At 43.9% G+C, this 22786-nt stretch overlaps 1 pseudogene; it reads right to left on the bottom strand.

Annotated features, from left to right (window-relative positions):
• LOC111961017 (genetic suppressor element 1-like) overlaps positions 1 to 13311 on the bottom strand; it is a 26277-nt pseudogene extending 12966 nt beyond the window's left edge.
• Between the last annotated feature and the right edge of the window lie 9475 nt (positions 13312 to 22786).

The raw sequence follows: 22786 nt of genomic DNA, 5'->3' as shown, positions 1-22786 counted from the left end.
CGCCCGCCTCGTCTATAGATCACCCTGCCTACCTCCACCACCTACACAGGTCAGTCTATAGATCACCCTGCCTACCTCCACCACCTACACAGGTCAGTCTATAGACCACCCTGCCTACCTCCATCACCTACACAGGTCAGTCTATAGACACCCTGCCTACCTCCACCACCTACACAGGTCAGTCTATAGATCACCCTGCCTACCTCCACCACCTACACAGGTCAGTCTATAGATCACCCTGCCTACCTCCACCACCTACACAGGTCAGTCTATAGACACCCTGCCTACCTCCACCACCTACACAGGTCAGTCTATAAGATCACCCTGCCTACCTCCACCACCTACACAGGTCAGTCTATAGACACCCTGCCTACCTCCACCACCTTACACAGGTCAGTCTATAGACCACCCTGCCTACCTCACACCTACAGGTCAGTCTATAGACACCCTGCCTACCCACCACCTACACAGGTCAGTCTATAGACACCCTGCCTACCTCCACCACCTACACAGGTCAGTCTATAGATCACCCTGCTACCTCCACCACCTACACAGGTCAGTCTATAGATCACCATGCCTACCTCCACCACCTACACAGATCAGTCTATAGCCACCCTGCCTACCTCCACCACCTACACAGGTCAGTCTATAGACCACCCTGCCTACCTCATCACCTACACAGGTCAGTCTATAGACACCCTGCTACCTCCACCACCTACACAGGTCAGTCTATAGACCACCTGCCTACCTCCATCACCCTACACAGGTCAGTCTATAGATCACCCTGTCTACCTCCACCACCTACACAGGTCAGTCTATAGACCACCCTGCCTACCTCCACCACCTACACAGATCAGTCTATAGACACCCTGCCTACCTCCACCACCTACACAGGTCAGTCTATAGATCACCCTGCCTACCTCCACACCTACACAGGTCAGTCTATAGACCACCTGCCTACCCTCCACCACCTACACAGGTCAGTCTATAGATCACCCTGCCTACCTCCACCACTTACACAGATCAGTCTATAGACCACCCGCCTACCTCCACCACCTACACAGGTCAGTCATATAGACCACCTCTGGCCCTACCTCCACCACCTACACAGGTCAGTCTATAGACCACCCCTGCCTACCTGCACACCTACACAGGTCAGTCTATAGACCACCCTGCCTATCTCCATCACTTACACAGGTCAGTCTATAGACCACCCTGCCTACCTCCACAGGTCAGTATATAGACCAATCTGCCTACCTCTACCACCTCACACAGGTCAGTCTATAGACTTCCCCTTCCTACCTCCACCACAACACAGGTCAGTCTATAGCTCCCCTTCCTACCTCCACACCTACACAGGTCAGTCTAATAGACTCACCTGCCTACCTCCACCACCTACACAGTCAGTCTATAGACCACCCTGTCACCTCACCACCTACAACAGGTCAGTCATAGACCACCCTGCCTACCTCCACACCTTACACAGGTCAGTCTATAGATCACCCTGTCTACCTCCACCACCTACACAGGTCAGTCTATAGACCACCCTGCCTACCTCCACCACCTACACAGTCAGTCTATAGACCACCCTGCCTACCTCCACACCTACCACAGGTCAGTCTATAGACCACCCTGCCTACCTCCACCACCTACACAGGTCAGTCTATAGACCACCCTGCCTACCTCCACCACCTACACAGGTCAGTCTATAGACCACCCTGCCTACCTCCACCACCTACACAGGTCAGTCTATAGACCACCCTGCCTACCTCCACCACCTACACAGGTCAGTCTATAGACCACCCTGCCTACCTCCACCACCTACACAGGTCAGTCTATAGACCACCCTGCCTACCTCCATCACCACACAGGTCAGTCTATTAGACACCCTGCCTACCTCCACCACCTACACAGGTCAGTCTATAGACCACCCTGCCTACCTCACCACTACACAGGTCAGTCTATAGATCACCCTCTACCTCCACCACCTACACAGGTCAGTCTATAGATCCACCCTGCCTACCTCCACCACCTACACAGATCAGTCTATAGACCACCTGCCTACCTCCACCACCTACCACAGGTCAGTCTATAGATCACCCTGCCTACCTCCACCACCTACACAGGTCAGTCTATAGACCACCCTGCCTACCTCCACCACCTACACAGGTCAGTCTATAGATCACCCTGCCTACCTCCACCACTACACAGATCATCTATAGACCACCCTGCCTACCTCCACCACCTACACAGGTCAGTCTATAGACCACCTGCCTACCTCCACCACCTACACAGGTCAGTCTATAGACCACCCTGCCTACCTCCACCTACACAGGTCAGTCTATAGACACACCTGCCTATCCCATCACTTACACAGGTCAGTCTATTAGACCACCCTGCCCTACCTCCACAGGTCAGTTATAGACCAATCTGCCTACCTCCACCACCTCACAGGTCAGTCTATAGACCCTGCCTACCTCCACCACTACACAGGTCAGTCTATAGCCCCCTGCCTACCTCCACCACCTACACAGGTCAGTCTATAGATCACCTGCCTACCTCCACCACCTACACAGTCAGTCTATAGACCACCCTGCCTACCTCCACCACCTACACAGGTCAGTCTATAGACCACCCTGCCTACCTCCATCACCTACACAGGTCAGTCTATAGACTCACCCTGCTACCTCCACCACCTACACAGGTCAGTCTATAGACCCCCCTGCCTACCTCCACCACCTACACAGGATCAGTCTATAGACCACCCTGCCTACCTCCACACTACACAGGTCAGTCTATAGACCACCCTGCCTACCTCCACACCTACACAGGTCAGTCTATAGACCACCCTGCCTACCTCCACCACCTACACAGGTCAGTCTATAGACCACCCTGCCTACCTCCACCACCTACACAGGTCAGTCTATAGTACACCCTGCCTACCTCCACCACCTACACAGGTCAGTCTATAGACCACCCTGCCTACCTCCACCACCTACACAGGTCAGTCTATAGACCACCTGCCTACCTCCACCACCTACACAGGTCAGTCTATAGACCACCCTGCCTATCTCCATCACTTACACAGGTCAGTCTATAGACCACCCTCCTACCTCCACAGATCAGTCTATAGACCACCGCCTACCTCCACCACCTACACGGTCAGTCTATAGATCACCCTGCCTACCTCCACAGGTCAGTCTATAGACCACCCCTTCCTACCTCCACCACCTACACAGGTCAGTCTATAGATCACCCTGCCTACCTCCACCACTACACAGTCAGTCTTTGACCACCCTGCCTACCCTCCCCCTACACAGTCAGTCTATAGATCACCAGAAAGGGAGGGGAGATGACCTCTCAGCTGTGAGCTAAAAGCCCACCCGGGTGGAGAAGTGCTTCTGATATGTCAGAGCAAGTTAAGATCAGGGCAGGAGGCAACATCCTAAAACGCATCCTCTACTACCCCCTTCATCTTTCTCTGCTGTCTACCTCTCTCCCCATCAAGTATAAACAACCACACACTCACTCACTCTACCAAACTACTCCCACACATGAGTAACCTTGCTGAGGACATATTAGCTCCCAGTGCTAATGCCTAGGCTTAAGCTGAGTTGAATAATACAGTCTAGAGCAGTGGTCACCAACTGGTCGATCGCAATCCAAGTCATTCCTAGTTGATCACCAAACACTGGTGTAAAAAGAACTTGAACGCACAGCAAAGTTGATACTGTGAGATTTCTAAACTTTTAAAACCATGACTAGAGAGAGACTCAATGAATACAGCAAAGAGATTCTGTTTTAAAGAGTAAGTTCATGATTAAGTTGTTGTTCAGCACTGTCAACACTTCGTTCAACACTTTAATAAGCCATAAAAAGTGTGTTCTCCCTCCTTCCACTCACACTACAACCMGCACTGCAGCTGCAATGAATTACTATAGCAAAGTGTTCCCATACGCTTGTGTTATTAGCAGCTTGTGTATTTTTAATATCTATGAATATTTCACTTTCTCTGGTCATAGTAAAAACATGAATTGGTGCATGAGTCAACTGGAAGACCTTGTCCCCATTTCTCAGCGGAGGGACGGTGTCGGTGAGTCGGGTCGACAAAAACGGACTACTGTAACTAATGCTGGGAATGTCAATACAATCAAACTAGCAAGGGCAATGATCCCAAGTCAGTCATAACGTGGCTAAAAGACTAGCATATCTAATTATGTAGCAAGCTAAAAACACTGAGCCTAATGTTAGATAGATAGCTAGCTGCTAGGAGGATGTCATGTCATGTCATTGTAGGAGTGGGTGAGTGACTGACTTTTTCCCCTCATATTGTTTTTCGGTGGCTATACACAGCTAGAGATGCAGGTGTCATTTGGTTAGCTAGCAAGAACTTGAATGACTGTTATCCAGTTAGCATATCTCTTGCATTCGCAAATTCACTCTGGCTATCTACTCCGATTTCAGAGCACTCTCGTCTGAGTGTGCCAGAGCGCAGAATAACTGAGGAATTTATGAACTTGCAATACCTGCTTGATACAGTTGAAGYCAGAAGTTTACATACACCTTAGCCAAATACATTTAAACTCAGTTTTTCACAATTACTGACATTTAATTCTAGTAAAACTTCCCTGTCTTAGGTCAGTTAGGATCACCACTTTATTTTAAGAATGTGAAATGCCAGAATAATAGTAGAGTGATTTATTTCAGCTTTTATTTCTTTCATCACATTCCCAGTGGGTCAGAAGTTTACATACACTCAATTAGTATTTGGTAGCATTGCCTTTAAATTGTTTAACTTGGGTCAAACGTTTCGGGTAGCCTTCCACAAGCTTACCACAATAAGTTGGGTGAATTTTGGCCCATTCCTCCTGACAGAGCTGATGTAACTGAGTCAGGTTTCTAGGCCTCCTTGCTCGCACATGCTTTTTCAGTTCTGCCCTCTAATTTTCTATAGGATTGAGGTCAGGGCTTTGTGATGGCCMCTCCAATACCTTGACTTAGGTGTCCTTAAGCCATTTTGCCAAAAGTTTGAATGTATGCTTGTGGTCATTGTCCATTTGGAAGACCCATTTGCGACCAAGCTTTACCACTTCCTGACTGATGTCTTGAGATATTGCTTCAATATATCCACATAATTTTCCTTTCTCATGATGCCATCTATTTTGTGAAGTGCACCAGTCCCTCCTGCAGCAAAGCACCACCACAACATGATGCTGCCACCCCCATGCTTCACTGTCGGGATGGTGTTCTTCGGCTTGCAAGCTTCCCCCTTTTTCCTCCAAACATAACGAAGGTCATTATGGCCAAACAGTTTTGTTTTTGTTTCATCAGACCAGAGGACATTCCTCCAAAAAGTACCATCTTTGTCCCCATGTGCAGCTGCAAACCGTAGTCTGGCTTTTTTATGGCAGTTTTTGAGCAGTGGCTTCTTCTTGCTGAGCGGCCTTTCAGGTTATGTCGATATAGGACTCGTTTTACTGTGGATAAAGATACTTTTGTACCTGTTTCCTCCAGCATCTTCACAAGGTCTTTTGCTGTTGTTCTGGGATTGAGTTGCACTTTTCTCACAAGTGCGTTCATCTCTAGGAGACAGAACGCATCTCCTTCCTGAGCAGTATGGTGGCTGCGTGGTCCCATGGTGTTTATACTTGCGTACTATTGTTTGTACAGATGAACGTGGTACCTTCAGGCATTTGGAAATTGCTCCCAAGGATGAACCAGACTTGTAAAGGTCCACAATTTTTTTTCTGAGGTCTTGGCTGATTTCTTTTGATTTTCCCATGATGTCAAGCAAAGAGGCACTGAAAAACTAGTTTTAATGACTCCAACCTGAGTGTATGTAAACTTCTGGCTTCAACTGTATGACCGGTGTCAGTAAACCTAGGCACAAAAAACAAATAGTTAGTCAAGAACGCTCTAGATAACATGTAAACAGCCTAACCAGCTCTGCTATGGCGAGTAAAATGGTCAGAGTGAGGTGTTTTCTCATTTGTGTCTGGAAGTAGCTTGCTAGCAAGCTAGCCAACTTTAGCCAGTTAGCTTGGGTGATTGGTTGGGACAAGAATTAATGCATTGTCAAGCAAGCTGCAGAAGGACGAGTAGGCTACATTCCCCATCGTTTATCAGTGTACTTATGATGGGCAACTAGATTAAAAAGTTTGAAAGGGTTTATCTAATTTTCCTTCGTTAGATTTTAGTTTATCTTGTTGTTGTTGATGTGCATAACTGAGGGAGAGAGAGCCTTTTCATGGTTGTTTGCTCAATAGGACTGTAATGTTCCCAAATATAAGAAGACTCCCGTGGTATTTACTTATTTGTAGAAATACTTTCAGGTGTAATTTGTGGCTTTTGGCGAATGTGTTCTAATGATCTAATGTTGCGCTGTTGCAACTGCCTGTAAACACACAGTTCAGTTCAAAGTGAATGATGGCAGGTCCATGTGGCAAATGGCTTGTTGGCATAAAGGCCTACTGTAGCTCTGGTTGGCTATTGCGCACCGGTCTGCGTAGATTCTGGTCTTGGACGAGACCAATGTTTTTATTCGGTTTTATTTGCTGCAGTGTCTATTAATTGTCCAAACGCATGCACTTCCCACTCTATATGGTTACAGAATTTTCACAAATGCCTTAGTATACGTAATTCCCAAACATTCTAAGAATTTTGAAAATGTGGAAATGACCATATCTAAGTGCTCGCTTGGCAGAAAATGTTTTTAAAAATAAAAATATTATTCCTGGGGATGTATATGAACAGATTTTAAAAAGATTTAATGTTGCTAAAATGCTGTCAGTTCCACTTTAACTTCCTTCATACTTACTTTCCTCTATCCCCTGTCCCCCTTTCTTTTTCACTCAGTCCAACTCCTTCTGATTATACCCCCCCTCTCTCTTTCTACCACACTCTGCCCATTTCCCTGCCTCTTCCTTCCTCTTCCTCTCTTTAACCCTCTCTCTCCTTGMTCTCTATTTCTCTCTTCCACTCCCCCCTCTCTGATTAGGACCCCTAGGGTAGGAGGCCGAGCCAGACAGACTGCTCTTTGTGAGGGGGAGAAAGGCTGCTCGGGGGGCTAACCCCTGGATTGTTTAGAGGGCCTAGTTCCTCACTCCATCTTAAATACAAACACAAATACACACAGGGCTCTTGGGACACAAGAGACACAAGAAAATGCACACAAAGCTCACTATTCACAGCATACTGCACACACACACAACAACATAGGAGACAGTGTTTACAGCTACCACTTTTCTTTCCAGTATGGGTCCACTGGGTGACTCTCTCTCTCTCTCTCTCTCTTCCACATTATTTTAAGTGCATCTTATGAAGGCTTCATGAAGCATTCATATAGGCTCCATGAGCACTACATAAAGTGTGCAGCGGAACACTGTATCCTGGAAACACTTATTTTTTATTAAAACAAAACCGCTATTCATTAAATACAAATACCGAACTTGTTTTTGTGTGGATTCCGCGACACGGTTAGCTTTTAACAGCTAGGACCGCTATTTCTTGTCCCGGTATCCCGCTTAACAGACAGGTTGAAGCCTGCTTGACTGAGACGTTAAGCTGCTAGCCATCAWGCGAACGAAGTTGGTACCAGATGAGTTTTGCAATGGGGCCCTCTTTGTCTGGAGAAATAAATGAACAGTTCCAGGGCTGTATCTACTACRCTTTGTTTTGGAACACACCGGATCACTCAGCGTTCCAATGTGGCAATTGTTTGCTTGCCCAGGATTATAGGCTTGAGGTGGCTTCCTTAATCACGCAGGTCACCAGCCTACGTAAGAAACTGGGGAAAACTCAGAGTGGAATGTTTACATTTTCTCCGCCGGTGGCTGGACGCCGTTCGCGCTTGTTGGATGCATCTCCGCCTTGTCGTTATCCGACTGGCCGGTGTTGCCTGGAGCTCCCCTATCTGATAGCAGAGTCAAAGGATGTCACGTGATTATTGCAGCTCAATGTGTAACTTCTGTTGACAATTTCGATACCTTTTGGAAACAAAACACGTTTTATAAGGAGGATGGGATCCACCCAAATCATTTGGGATCCTGGATCGTTTCACAGCATTATAAGGCTGCGTTGAGACAATTACTTTTCAATGACTAAAGCCCAGCTCAGTTACTTCCTACCATTGTGACGCAGAGTTGTCATAATGCTTCAGCAATTGTACATAACACCAGGGGCGTCAGTAGACACAATATAAATAACCTAATTTATTTACCTCTAACTGTCCTGAATGCCTCTACTGATTCTACAGATATTGTATGCAGCAATCATGTGCCTATGAACCAGAGTTATACTGTTAGCACTGAGGCAGTGTGCCCTAGGAGCAAGTCCACTGTGTGCAGCTCAAACTGCACTACCATACATAACATGAGCATATCTACTTCTGCTAAGCTTCCCAGTAAAGCAATGAAAACAAKYAAGCATCCCAGAAGAAAAGTGCTAAAAATAGCCCACGTTAACATATGTAGCTTAAGAAACAAGGTTCCTGAAATCAATAATTTGATAGTAACAGATGACATTCATATTCATATTCTGACTCTGAAACTCACTTAGATAATACCTTTGATGATACAGTGGTAGCAATACAAGGTTATAACATTTACAGAAAATATGAAATGCCAACGGTGGAGGTGTTGCTGTTTATATTCAGAGCCACAATACTGTTGAAGTAATATGGCTACAGGTTCATCTGCCTCACCTAAAGCCCATTCTTGTGGGAAGCTGCTATAGACCACCAAGTGCTAACAGTCAGTATCTGGATAACATGTGTGAAATGCTTGATCATGTATGTGACATCAACAGAGAGGTATATTTTCTGGGTGATTTAAATATTGACTGGCTTTYATCAAGCTKCCCACTCAAGAAAAAGCTTAAAACTGTAACCAGTGCCTGCAACYTGGTTCAGGTTATCAGTCAACMTACCAGGGTAGTTACAAACAGCACAGGAATTAAATCATCAACATGTATTGATCACATCTTTACTAATGCTGCAAAAATTTGCTTTAAAGCAGTATCCAGATCCATTGGGTGTAGTGATCACACTATAGTAGCCATATCTAGGAAAACCAAAGTTCCAAAGGMTGGGCCTAATATAGTGCATAAGAGGTCATACAAGAAGTTTTGTAGTGATTCCTATGTTGTTGATGTAAATAATATTTGTTGGTCTGTGGTGTGCAATGAGGAGCAAACAGACACTGCACTTGACACATTTATGAAATCGTTTATCCCAGTTACTAATAAGCATGCACCCATTAAGAACATGACTGTAAAAACTGTTAAATCCCTGTGGATTGATGAAAAATTGTATGGTTAAGAGGGAGGAGGCAAAAGGAATGGCAAATAAGTCTGGCAAACGTATTGCAAATTGAGAAATCATGTGACTAAACTGAATAAAAAGAAGAAGAAACACTATGCAACAAATATAAATGACATAAAGAATGATCATAAAAAGCTTTGGAGCACCTTCAATTACATTTTGGGAAAAAAGGCAAACTCAGCTCCATAATTCATTGAATCAGATGGCTCATTCGTAAAAAGATTGTGGGGGCTGTTAAGTTAGACTTCAGTGCAGCTTTTGTCATTTATCAATCATAGCGAGCTCCCGAGTGGCTTTGCGGTCCAAGGCACTGCATCTCAGTGCTTGAGGTATCACTACAGAAACCGTGGTTCGAATCCAGGCTGTATCACAACCGGCCGTGATTGGGAGTCCGATAGGGCAGCGCACTATTGGCCCAGCGTTGTCCGGGTTTGGCCGGTGTAGGCCGTCATTGTAAATAAGAATTTGTTCTTAAATTACTTGTTAAATAAAGGTAAAAAAATAATCACAAAACCAACTGATAATGGTAACTACTTTAATGATGTTTCATTGGCAAGATTAGCAAATTTAGGCATGACATGCCAGCAACAAACTCTGACACTAAAACATCCAAGTACACTACCATTCAAAAGTTTGGGGTCACTTAGAAATGTCCATGTTTTTGAAAGAAAAGCACATTTTTTGTCCATTAAAATAACATCAAATTGACCATAAATACAGTGTAGAAATTGTTAATGTTGTAAATGACTATTGTAGCTGGAAATGGCTGTTTTTTATGGAATATCTACATAGGCGTACAGAGGCCCATTATCAGCAACCATCACTCCTGTGTTCCAATGGCACGTTGTGTTAGATAATCCAAGTTTATAATTTTAAAAGGCTAATTGCTCATTAGAAAACCCTTTTGCAATTATCTCCAACACAMCATGCCATTGGAAGACAGGAGTGATGGTTGCTGATAATGGGCCTCTACGCCTATTTAGATATTTCATAAAAAATCTGCCGTTTCCAGCTACAATAGTCATTTACAACATTAACAATGTCTACACTGTATTTCTGATCAATTTGATGTTATTGTAATGGACAGAAAATGTGCTTTTCTTTCAAAAGCAAGGGAATTTCTAAGTGACCCCAAACTTTTGAACCAATTTATGTAATTTTAATTCCGAATTCCCTAAGGTGAGTGTGGAAGAGGTGAAAAAATTATTGTTGTCTATCAACAATGACAAGACACCAGGGTCTGACAACTTTGATGGAAAATTACTTGGGATAATCGCGGACGTTATTGCAACYCCTATTTGCTATATTTTCAATTTAAGCCTACTAGAATGTATGTGCCCCCAGGCTTGGAGGGAAGCAAAAGTCATTCCGCTACCTTAGACCCGTTTACTGGCTCAAATAGCCAACCAATCAGCCTGTTACCAACCCTTAGTAAACTTCTTGAAAAAATTGTGTTTGACCAGATACAATGCAATGCAGTAAACATATTGACAACAAACTTTCAGCATGCTTATAGGGAAGCACATTCAACAAGCATTGAATGTGCACTTATACAAATGACTGATGATTGGCTGAGAGAAATTGATGATAAAAATATTGTGGGGGCTGTTTCAGTAGACTTCAGTGTGGCTTTTGACATTATCGATCATAGTCTACTGCTGGAAAAAACATATGTGTTATGGCTTTACACCCCCTGCTATATTGTGGATAAAACGTTACAGAACACAGAGGGTGTTCTTTAATGGAAGCCTGGACCAACATAATCCAGGTAGAATCAGGAATTCCCCAGGGCAGCTGTCTAGGCCCCTTACTTTTTTCAATCTTTACTAATGACATGSYACTGRCCTTGAGTAAAGCCAGTGTGTCTRTGTAGGCAGATGACTCAACACTTTACACATCAGCTACTACAGCAACTGAAATGACTGCAACACTTAACAAAGAGCTGCAGTTSGTTTCAGAGTGGGTGACCAAGGAATAAGTTAGTCTTAAATATTTATAAAACTAAAAGCATTTTATTTGGGACAAATCATTCACTAAACCATAAACCTCAACTAAATATTGTAATAAATTATTTGGAAATTGAGCAAGTTGAGGTGAGTAAACTGCTTGGAGTAACCCTGGATTGTAAACTGTCATGGTTAAAACATATTGATACAACAGTAGCTAAGATGGGGGAGAAGTCTGTCCATAACAAAGCTCTCCCTTCTTAACAGCACTATTAACAAGGCAGGTCCTACACGCACTAGTTTTGTCGCACCTGGACTACTGTTCAGTCATGTGGTCAGTTGCCACAAAAAAGTACTTGCAATTGGCTCAGCCTGGACTACTGTTCAGTCATGTGGTCAGTTGCCACAAAAAAGTACTTGCAATTGGCTCAGAACATGGCAGCACGGCTGGCCCTTGGATGTACACAGAGAGCTAATATTAATAATATGCATGTCAATCTCTCCTGGCTCAAAGTGGAGGAGAGATTGACTTCATCATTACTTGTATTTATGAAAGGTATTSACATGTTGAATTACACTGAGCTGTCTCTTTGAAGTACTGGCGCACAGCTCGGACCCATGCATACCCAACAAGACATGCCACCAGAGGTCTTTTCACAGTCCCCAAGTCCAGAACAAACATATGTGAAATCTGTGAATGTATTGTAATGKTTTTTTWWWAATTATAAACTGCCTTAATTTTGCTGGACCCCAGGAAAAGTAGCTGCTGCCTTAGCAGCACCTAATGGGGATMTATAATAAAAACGAATACAAAATACATAAATGGGTGACAAATCATCTATAAACGTATTTGATTCTTTATAAAGGATCAATAAATGTGAACAACTAAATGGATGGTTATGTCACACAGTTCTGCCACATTATGAATCTTTATAGAGCATGATATACAGTTATAGATTACTTGTGAAGCATCTATGCAGTGCTTTATAAAGCCTTCATAAGATGCACTTCAAATAAAGCGGGACCGTTTCTTCTTACCTGGTGCCCTTCTCCTATCCAGAGAATGTTGCTGGTCTTGCTGTGAATTGGGGCGATGGTGACTACAGGAGGGGTGGTGGGAAGGCTGTCTACCCCACTTGAGGTCTGGAGTGGCCCTGACAACCCCCTCTTAGGAGTGGTGACTGAATTACTGAGACAGGTGGCTGGAGAGGAGACTGAAGACTCACTACTGGGAGAAGAACCTAGGGGAGAGAGGGAGGGATGGATGGATAGATAGAACAAGAGAGAGCGACAGAGACAGTTGGATAGATAGAGAGCGCAYGAGAGAGAAAGAGAGAGATGGGGGGAGGAGGAAAAGCATGGCAGAAAGGCCATCAGAAAGCCATTACTGTAAAAACGAGACATAACACTAATCAACACACACGCATACACACAAAAGCAGCTAATGGGGCTCATCTGAGAGGAATGGGGGTGGAGCGAGATGGCAGGGTAGAGTGATGCCTGAAAAACAAATGGAAGAGATGAGTGAAAGAGAGTGGGATAGTATAAGGGAGAGAGTGTGTGAGATACAGTGAGAAGCAGTGAGAGAGAAGGAAATAGAGGGAGAGAGGGAGAGTGTAATTGTGGGTAATTACCTCCATTAGGAGCTAACACACAAACACACACCTACACATGCACACACACACACAAACACACAATAGCAGCACAATAGCAGCATGAATCTGATGTCAGATCGATGTAAAGGAAAGAGGGGAAGAGTGAGGGGGTAGGGGGGAGGAGACTGTAGATGATGGATGGATTTTGGGTGTGAATAGAATAGATGTTATTGATTTCCTGAGGTAAGACGAGAGAGGCGGGGTCACAGTGCTCACCTCTGGGATCTTCAGCCTGTTTGGCCAATTGACGGAGGGCGGCAGCGAATCCAGAGTGAGCAGACTGAGCAGCCACACTGCCATTGGCTAGCGGGGTGAGAGGGCTGACCGTGGCCGTGGTGCGAGTTGGCGTGGAGATCATTCCTAATGACCGCAACTTTGACTAATGGCTCATACCTGGAGAGATAGAGAGGGTGGAAGGGTGGACAAAAAAGTGAAATGAGGGACAGGAGGGTAGTGAAAGAAAGGAAAGGGAGAATAATATTTATTCTCTATCATAATACAAAATGTGTGTGTGGGAAAGAGAAAGCGAGGGAGCTACTGAGAGGCTGTGTGTGTGTGTGTGTGTGTGTGTGCGTGCGTGCGTGCGTGCGTGCGTGCGTGCGCTCTGAGAGGGGGAAAGAGCAGACACTGAGGTCAAGTATCAGGTCAGAGGTCGGGTTAGTCTGTCAGAGCCTTGACACACACGCACACAAAGGCACGCACACAAAGGCACGCACAATTCTAACATAATTTGTGTTCCCCCACTGCCCTCCTAGTGACCCACATACAGCTATATGCTGCCCCACCCCCACCTAGGCGCACACACACACACAGCAAAGGCTCGGATCCTTACAGCTGCCTGTTTGTTGAGACATCGTCATATCCTCTCTCTCTCTCCCTCCTGTACCCTCTTCTATCTCTCTCCTATCCCCCTCCTCTCTCTCTGTTTATCTCTGTTTCACTCACATGCTTATTTAGCAAAAAAAAACATGCACACTCTCTAACACACATATTTCCCTTCCATGTTCTCTTTGGCTCATTTATCTTTTCTCTCTCTCTCAGTGTGTCTCTTTTTCTCTCATACAAACACATACACACTGATACACATGCTCACCACATACGCACCATGCACACATGCACATGCACACACCATGCACACATACAAACTGACATACAACAAACAAACACTCACCGGCTGGCTCCGTGTTCTTCCTGCTTGCATGATCTTTTCTCTCTCCCTCACGCTCTCTTTCCCTTTCACACTCGCTCTCTCCTCTTCACGTTCCCTCTCTCTCATTTCTTCTCTCTCGCCCCACTCTCTCTTGTTCTTTCACTCTCTCTCTCTCTCTGTGTGTCGTTCTCTCTCTCCTCCAGGAACAGCCCTCTCAGTTGTGCAGCTGCTACACTGTCACGTGATTCCCTCATTCTGTCCCCCTCCCTTATCTTTCTCCCTCTCCTCTCTCTCTCCCTTTCTATCTCCATATCCCTCCTACTCTCGCTTTCTCTCCCCCTTTCTCCTACTCCCCCTTCCTGTCTACCCCCTCCCTCTCATACCTCCACTCCACTCTTCTCCCTCTCTCCTCCCCCCTCATTCTTACCCCCTCCTAAGTATGAGGAGGAACAGGAGGAGGAGGGTGGAGGGAGGCGGAGAGGTAAACTTCATCCATCACTCTGTCTCCACCCATCAGCCCTGTCTGCTGCAGGGGCACTGACAGTGACCTATCACCTATGCGTGGCCAGGGGGACAGGGGCTGACGAGGGACGGTGAAGTGTTTAGAGTGGACAACATGACAGCCCAGCACTTTAGACACATATGGTATAAACAAAAAACAACTCAGCCCTCTGTCTCTCACACATACACACTGTGTGGCAGGGGACCTGCTCTGCCCTCTCAGCTCATAAAAGCTGGAGTGTGTGTGTGTATTTCTGTATTTGTGTTTGTGTGTGTGCGTGCGTGTGTGTGTCATTAGGATTGGAGAACAAGCAATTACAGTGGATGTGTGTATTATTTCCTGCTCTGTCATTACACCACGGAAGAGAATGGAACACACACACACAAACACATCTCCCTCCTCTGTAAACACTCTCCCTCCTCCGTAAACACATCTCCCTCTTCCGTAAACACATCTCCCTCTCCGTAAAACACATCTCCCTCCTCCGTAAACACACTCTCCCTCTCCTCTTCTCCGTAAACACATCTCCCTCTCTCCGTAAACACTCTTCCCTTCCTCCGTAAACACATCTCCCTCCTCCGTAAAACACATCTCCCTCCTCCGTAAACACATCTCCCTCCCTGTAAACACTCTCCCTCCTCTGTAAACACTCTCCTCCTCCGTAACACATCTCCCTCTTCCGTAAACACATCTCCCTCCTCTGTAAACACTCTCCCTCCTCCGTAAACACATCTCCTCCCTCCGTACACATCTCCCTCCTCCGTAAACACATCTCCCTCCTCCGTAAACACATTCTCCCTCCTCTGTAAACACTCTCCCTCCTCCGTAAACCAAACATCTCCTCTTCCGTAAACACATCTCCCTCCTCCGTAAACACATCTCCCTCTTCGTAAATCTCTCACATCTCCCTCCTCCGTAAACACATCTCCCTCCTCCGTAACACATCTCCCTCCTCCGTAAACACATCTCCCTCTTCCGTAAACACATCTCCCTCCTCGTAAACACTCTCCCTCCTCCGTAAACACATCTCCTCTTCCGTAAACACTCTCCCTCCTCCGTAACACATCTCCCTCCTCCGTAAACACATCTCCCTCCTCCGTAAACACATCTCCCTCCTCTGTAAACACTCTCCCTCCTCTGTAAACACTCTCCCTCCTCCGTAAACAACATCTCCCTCCTCCGTAAACACATCTCCCTCCTCTCTGTAAACACTCTCCCTCCTCTGTAAACACTCTCCCTCCTCCGTAAACACATCTCCCTCCTCCTAACACATCTCCCTCCTCCGTAAACACATCTCCTCCTCCTGTAAACACATCTCCCTCCTCCGTAAACACATCTCCCTCCTTCGTAAACACACTCTCCTCCTCGTAAACACATCTCCCTCTTCGTAAACACATCTCCCTCCTCCGTAAACACATCTCCCTCCTCCGTAAACACATCTCCCTCCTCCGTAAACCCATCTCCCTCCTCCGTAAACACATTCTCCCTCCTCTGTAAACACATCTCCCTCTTCTGTAACACATTCCCTCTTCGTAAACACATCTCCCTCCTCCGTAAACACATCTCCCTCCTCCGTAAACACATCTCCCTCCTCTGTAAACACATCTCCCTCTTCTGTAAACACATCTCCCTCTTCTGTAAACACATCTCCCTCCTCCCTCCATGTCAGTGTTATACAGTAGCTGGCAGAGTATTTTATGTTCCACTGACTCAGAGAGTAGATTCTGAGCCAAACACGTTTACAACCCTTGTAAACATGTCTATAACATCATTCAGTACAATGTGTGATTGTGTGTGCATGGGGAATTTTAATATGTTGAGTTAACAGCCTCACAATCACATAACATAATGATGTTAGTTACACTGACATCTTAAGCGCACACACGCAGGCGCGCAAACGCACACGCACACGTACGCAAATGCACACACACACTACCTGCTGACTCAGTATTTGTGTATCATGTATCACACAACGTATGGCCCTAATCATCTAATCTCCAGGGACTGCCAGCTAGCATCTTCAACGCTGAGGAGCTGAGGAAATGTAGGGTTTAGTACATCTACAGTAGCATGTTAGCAAAAACTATATACTAGTAGATAACTAAACAGAGTGCAAACATAAAAATATATATTTATGTTTTATTGTCACATATACCAGATACTGTAGGTGCAATGAAATGTGTTGTTTTACAAGGTCAAATAAAAAGCATGAGCTGGCACACACCCARAGAAWATTATTTATTGTAGAGGTGCTGAATAACGGTGAATAAACTGGAAGCTATAAAAACAAAGAGAGTCGCACACTCTATGTATAAACTCCAAATCATTTATTAGGTAAACCATCAATGTTTCGGCATTACTGTGCTTTCTTCATTGTCAGCCATAGTAGTATGGCGCCCCTGGAGCAAATTAGGGTCAAAGGCACATCAACAGATTTTTCACCTTGTCAGCTGAGGTATTCAAACCAGCGACCTAGTTCGAATACTGTATGGCTCAGTTGGCAGAGCATAGTGTTGCAATGCGAGGGTTGTGGGTTTGATTCCCATGGGGGACCAGTAAAGGGAAAATGTATGCATTCACTACTGAAAGTCACTCTTGATAAGAGTGACTACTAAAATGTAAGTGGTAGACTACCTGCCACCCTTTATTTAAACCCCCCACTGATATGTGCACTGTTAAAATGAAGTGTTTTGTAACTGCRAAACTTGTGGCAACTGAGCTGCTACCAACGCAAAGGAGACTAAACCTTATCTTTGCTGGAGTATCGAAACACATAATCCTGAGATGTTTTGAAACATGACACGGTATGTTGTAACACCACTTAATCAAGTGTTGTGCAACATCTTGCCAGGGACTGGGAGCATTACCAGAAAAGGTTGAAAACACTATTTTGGTGTTTCAAATCCTGTCTAGTGCAAAATTAGATCACTTCTTCTGGTGTATTTTCATTGATTTATGTATCTGACCATTTGCCAGTTTAACCCATTTTGGCAGGCAGAGTAGAGGTTTTACAGCAGGCATTAAAAGTTGGAAATGTGTCAATGGGTCGTCTCATCCTTGATGATAATTTTGCCTGTCATTTTGCCTGACGGTTTGGATACCCTTTCAACATGATCCATTATACCTCATGGCACAACAAACTGATTAATACTATTATTTCGAAGTATWATTTTCTTTCTTCAAACATGCAACATTGTGTAAAACAATCAAAGTTTTAAAATGTTGAATTACCCACAATCCTCAAAAAACAAAGCCATGTGACAAGATAGGAACTGTAAGGAGATTAAAATACTTTAATTAGTTCAATCACTCAATGTTCTCTATCTTTGGTTATCCTCACATAAAATATATGTACATTTAGAGAAACATATTAAGTTGGATTTATTCAACAACCAAGAATTCACAAAATGGGACAAACACCAAATTGAGACTGCATGCAGAATTATGCAAAAATATCCTCTGTGTACAACGTAAAACACCAAATAATGCATGCAGAGCAGAATTAGGTTGATACCCGTTAATTAACTAAATTCAGAAAAGGGACATTAAATTCTACAACCACCTAAAAGGAAGCGATTCACAAACCTTCCATAACTGCATAACAAATGTTGGTACTGTCACGCCCTGACCTTAGAGAGCCTTTTTATTTCTCCATTTGGTTAGGTCGGGGTGTGATTTGGTTGGGCATTCTAGTTTTTCTATTTCTTTGTTGGCCGGGTATGGTTCCCAATCAGAGGCAGCTGTCTATCGTTGTCTCTGATTGGGGATCATACTTAGGCAGCCTTTTTTCCACCTTTAGTTTGTGGGATCTTGTTTGTGTRTAGTTGCTTTCTGCACTGCATGTAGCATTACGTTCGTCTTTATATTTTGTTGTTTTTTCGGGTGTCATTTAAATAAAAGTAAAATGTACACCTACCACGCTGCACCTTGGTCCAATCCATCTCTAAACGRTCGTGACAGGTACATATAAGTGTCTTATATCGGCTGAAAGCTTAAAYTCTTGTTAATATAACTGCACTGTCCAATTTACAGTAGCTATTACTGCAAAAAAATGCCATGCTATTGTTTGAGGAGAGCTCCTAACAACAAAACACTTTATTCACCACGATAGGTTTGATAAATTCACCTCTGAAGGTGAAATGTGTACTTACATTCTGAAATCTTGCTCTTTCATCATCCAAAGGGTCCCAGAGATAACACGAAGTGTCGTTTTGTAAGATAAAATCCTTTTTCATATCCTAAAAATGTCCATATAGCATGCACGATCGATTTTGTATTTCCACTCGTTCAATTTGCAAAGAAAGGAATCTGTGAAAATCTAACCCTTAACGGTGTTCCAACCRGTCAAATCACGTTCATATCTATTCCTCAGAGATCCTAGAACGTAACCAGACTTCACTATATCATTAGGGGTGTAGTATATCCTATAGGACACCATATTTGGTCAGAGAGCGATGCCTTCATGGCACGACAATGACGCGGCCGGTCTTCATTTGATCGACTGTATCTTTGTCAAATCAGCACCAATTGGGGTCAAACAAAGCTAGCTAGATAGCCAATGCACTGGGTTTACGGGAGTAACCGGAAACCCTGTGTCTGTCGCAAAATGTAGGTGCTAACCTTTTGCGACCGCATGCCTTTTCCTTCTGGACAAAAATTATAAGAATATTCAGAGTTATGAAGTTATGAAAACTGGTTGTTTTGCAAATGTTGAACTTATAATATGGTTGCTAATACTGGAAAAGCTAAATCAAAGTCCAAGTATACAGATTTGACGATATTCTTGCAGAAAAATTTAATATGAATGCAAAGGTCTCCTTCACAATTTGTCCAAATGTACCTGGGTGACTTCACACTAAATGTCATGGAGAACGCTCATAAGTTATCCGTCTGAAACTTTGCACATACACTGCTGCCATCTTGTGGACACCATCGGAATTACATCCAGAATGATGGCTAGAACTGGGACCGTTCTCTTGCATTTCAAAGATGGTCGTAGAAAAAGACTGGTTGTTTTTTTCTTTGTATTTTCTTCTACCAGATCTATTGTGATATATTCTCCTACATTAAATTCACATTTCCACAAACTTCAATGTGTTTCCTTTCAAATGGTACCAAGAATACGCATATCCTTGCTTCAGGGCCTGAGCAACAGGCAGTTAGATTTGATATGTCATTTTAGGCTAGAATTGTACTGGATGAAAACACAGCAAGAAAACACAGGCCAATATGTAATAGTCGTCTATATTATTGCAGTATTGGTGGTTGGTTCAACAACAACTTGTTTTACTAGAGGGGAAAAAACTGAATACGCATAACCCATATTTAATATTCATGCAGTGACTGAACAACAACTCCATTCCCACCACCACCTCTAAAGGCATAGTATCATGGCAGGTCACCTGTCAAGTCGCCTGTCATGTCAGTCAGTCACTAATTGCTGCAGATGTGCTCAATAGTGCTTGAGCATATGATACTCCTCAAAGCATGGTGAAACACAGAGGTGTATCACAAGCTAAACACATGTATTTTGTCAACTTCCTCTGCTTACTTCTCCTAGTGCCAGACAGGCAGACTTTGCAGTGCCTCCGTGTGCAACTACCTTGAGCAGCAGTTTGAGGGACTTTGCAGGGAAAATGCTGTGCAGTGAGGTGTAGGGGATTGTCTGCAGCAGGACGACCCCCAGAGGATGGGCACCATCCACTTCATCCACTTCATCACCACCAGCATCTTCAAAGGGACCTGGGACTTCGTCAGTGGACAAGGGATCCTCAGATTCAGGGTTCTCAATGGCTACAAGGTTGGGGGGCAGCTCCTCACTGTCACTGTCAGAATCTGATTCCTGACTTTCATACTCAGAAATCTCCAGAATTTCCACATTTGTGAGTTGTCTCCTTTTGAAAGACATTGCTAATGCTACAGCTTAGCTCACTAGCTACATACATAAACAACAGCACTGAATGGCTCAGAGTGGGAGTGAGAGGTTACGTGATTGACTGCCGGCACGCGCCATTTGTATCAATAAATCACTATCAGAAAATGTTTTGTGTGGTAATTATTTCTATATTTACTGTTTTATTCACATGTTTCAATTACCGTTGACAAATCATGCATTCCAATTCTTGSATAGATTRTAATGGGCACATATTATGTGTGTAAAATACTTTTTTGAAGGTTGTACTGATTATGAGCTAAGCTAATTCCAGCTGTGTAGCCATGTTTGTTGACATACAATGCATTCTGGGTTTCACGTAATCGTCTGTTGGACCAAAGATGTTATAACAAAATGAGGTGAGTAAGGGTTCACTCATTTTTTGAGGACTTCCGGAAATGAATGGTGGGATGAATGGTGGGATGTGAACGATGGTAGACAACACCCCCCCTTGAACACACGGTCCCGTGTGGCTCAGTTGGTAGAGCATGGCGCTTGCAACGCCAGGGTTGTGGGTTCATTCCCCACGGGGGGACCAGGATGAATATGTATGAACTTTCCAATTTGTAAGTCGCTCTGGATAAGAGCGTCTGCTAAATGACTTAAATGTAAATGTAAACATGCATACTATAAACAGACCAAACTCATATTGTCTCCTCTTATTATCTTTGGTGTCTGTGAGGGGGAAAAAGCATGGCAGCGTGCAGAAACTACCCATCGTCGGATTACTTTCAATTTCTAGAGAGTGTTTTACTCAATTATTACCCGTGATGTGATTAATTATAAAGAGTCATCTCTATTGGCTAATTCATATTGTAGTTTGTCAGCAAGAGTTATTCAAATATGACCGCTTGTGTTACTTCAATCTTTCCTCAGTTAGCGCTAKGACAAATGTAGCCTACCMTTTTCCGGTTTGGATGATTGTGTTATGCTGTAGMTACTTCTGTGAATGTCTGAACATTGCATCCAAAAATAAACTGCTCACATTCTGGACATAACTTTGTAAGGACTGTGTTTGTGTAAATAGTTTCTGAAAAAARTGTGGCCAGCTCAAATGCTGATTGTTGCGTCATTCGAAACTGGCCGTTCTAAATAAGCATTCTAATCACACGGGTGTGATCGTACACTTCAGGGACCACTGTAGAATGATCACACCTGTGTGTTGGTACATGTGTAAAGGTTAACTATTTGCACATCGTTACAACACTGTGTATATATACATAATATGACATTTGAAATATCTATTTTTTTTTTTTTTTTTTTTACTTCTGTGAGAGTAATGTTTACTGTTAATTTTTTATTGTTTATTTCACTTTTGTTTATTATCTACTTCACTTGCTTTGTTTCCCATGTCAATAAAGCCCTTAAATTGAAATTGAATTGAGAGCGAGAGAGCGGGGAAAAAAGAAAGTGAGGGAGGGAGGATAGTTAGCTAGTAAAACATGGCCCACAAGGGACCTGCATGGATATCTGGCCAATCATCCGAACAGGAGGCTGTGTCCTAATAGTTTTGAATCGCATCCTTTCCTCATCCTCTCTCCCTGACAAGATTCTCTTCTGTTTTGAACACTGATCTGACAGGACTAGATAGGTTAAATCTATACTGCTGTAYCCAGCAGGGAGCCTAACAGTTAAGAGTGTTGGGCCAGTAACAAAAAGGTTGCTGGTTTGAATCCYTGAACCGACTAGGTGAAAAATCTTTTCATGTGCCCTTGAGCAATTAACCCAGATTAACCATAAACCAGGAAAGAAGAGCGCAATGAAGGGTGAGGGGAAGTTGTAGAATTGTGATATGACTCTGGTTCTGTTCCTGGAGTCTCCCATTGAGGGAAGATAACAGATTAAAACCTTTCTATGGGCAGTTTGTCAGCAATCTCACTGTTTCTCTTATGGTCTCCAGGATTAGGAGAGATCTTATGAAACGGTGCAATATTCTCTCTCTCGCATTCTCTGAGTGTGTATGTATGTTGTRTTTGCTCAGGAGGTTGTGGTCTAGCCAGAGTGGTTAGCCACCTGGTATAACCCAGCCTTAGGGCCTAGGACTGACTGTCTGTATCTCAGCAGTCTATAGTGGAATCATCCTCATCTTGTCTCCACACACAAACCGCTCCCCACAGACAGGTGTTTAATACAGAGAGTATTAAAAGGTACAGGAAGCAAGTATGGTACTGTATTCGATTTGAATAAAGAGCTATAAAGCATAACTAGAACAATGTATTAGATGGTATGCTTATAATCTGTTTATAAACCATTATTAGTTAACTTGTTTACCATTTGTAAAT

The sequence above is a fragment of the Salvelinus sp. IW2-2015 genome, linkage group LG4q.1:29 (genome assembly GCF_002910315.2).
Source record: "Salvelinus sp. IW2-2015 linkage group LG4q.1:29, ASM291031v2, whole genome shotgun sequence".
Taxonomy (NCBI): Eukaryota; Metazoa; Chordata; class Actinopteri; order Salmoniformes; family Salmonidae; genus Salvelinus; species Salvelinus sp. IW2-2015.
Note: the sequence above shows the minus strand (reverse complement) of the source record. Positions and strands in the feature narration are given on the sequence as shown.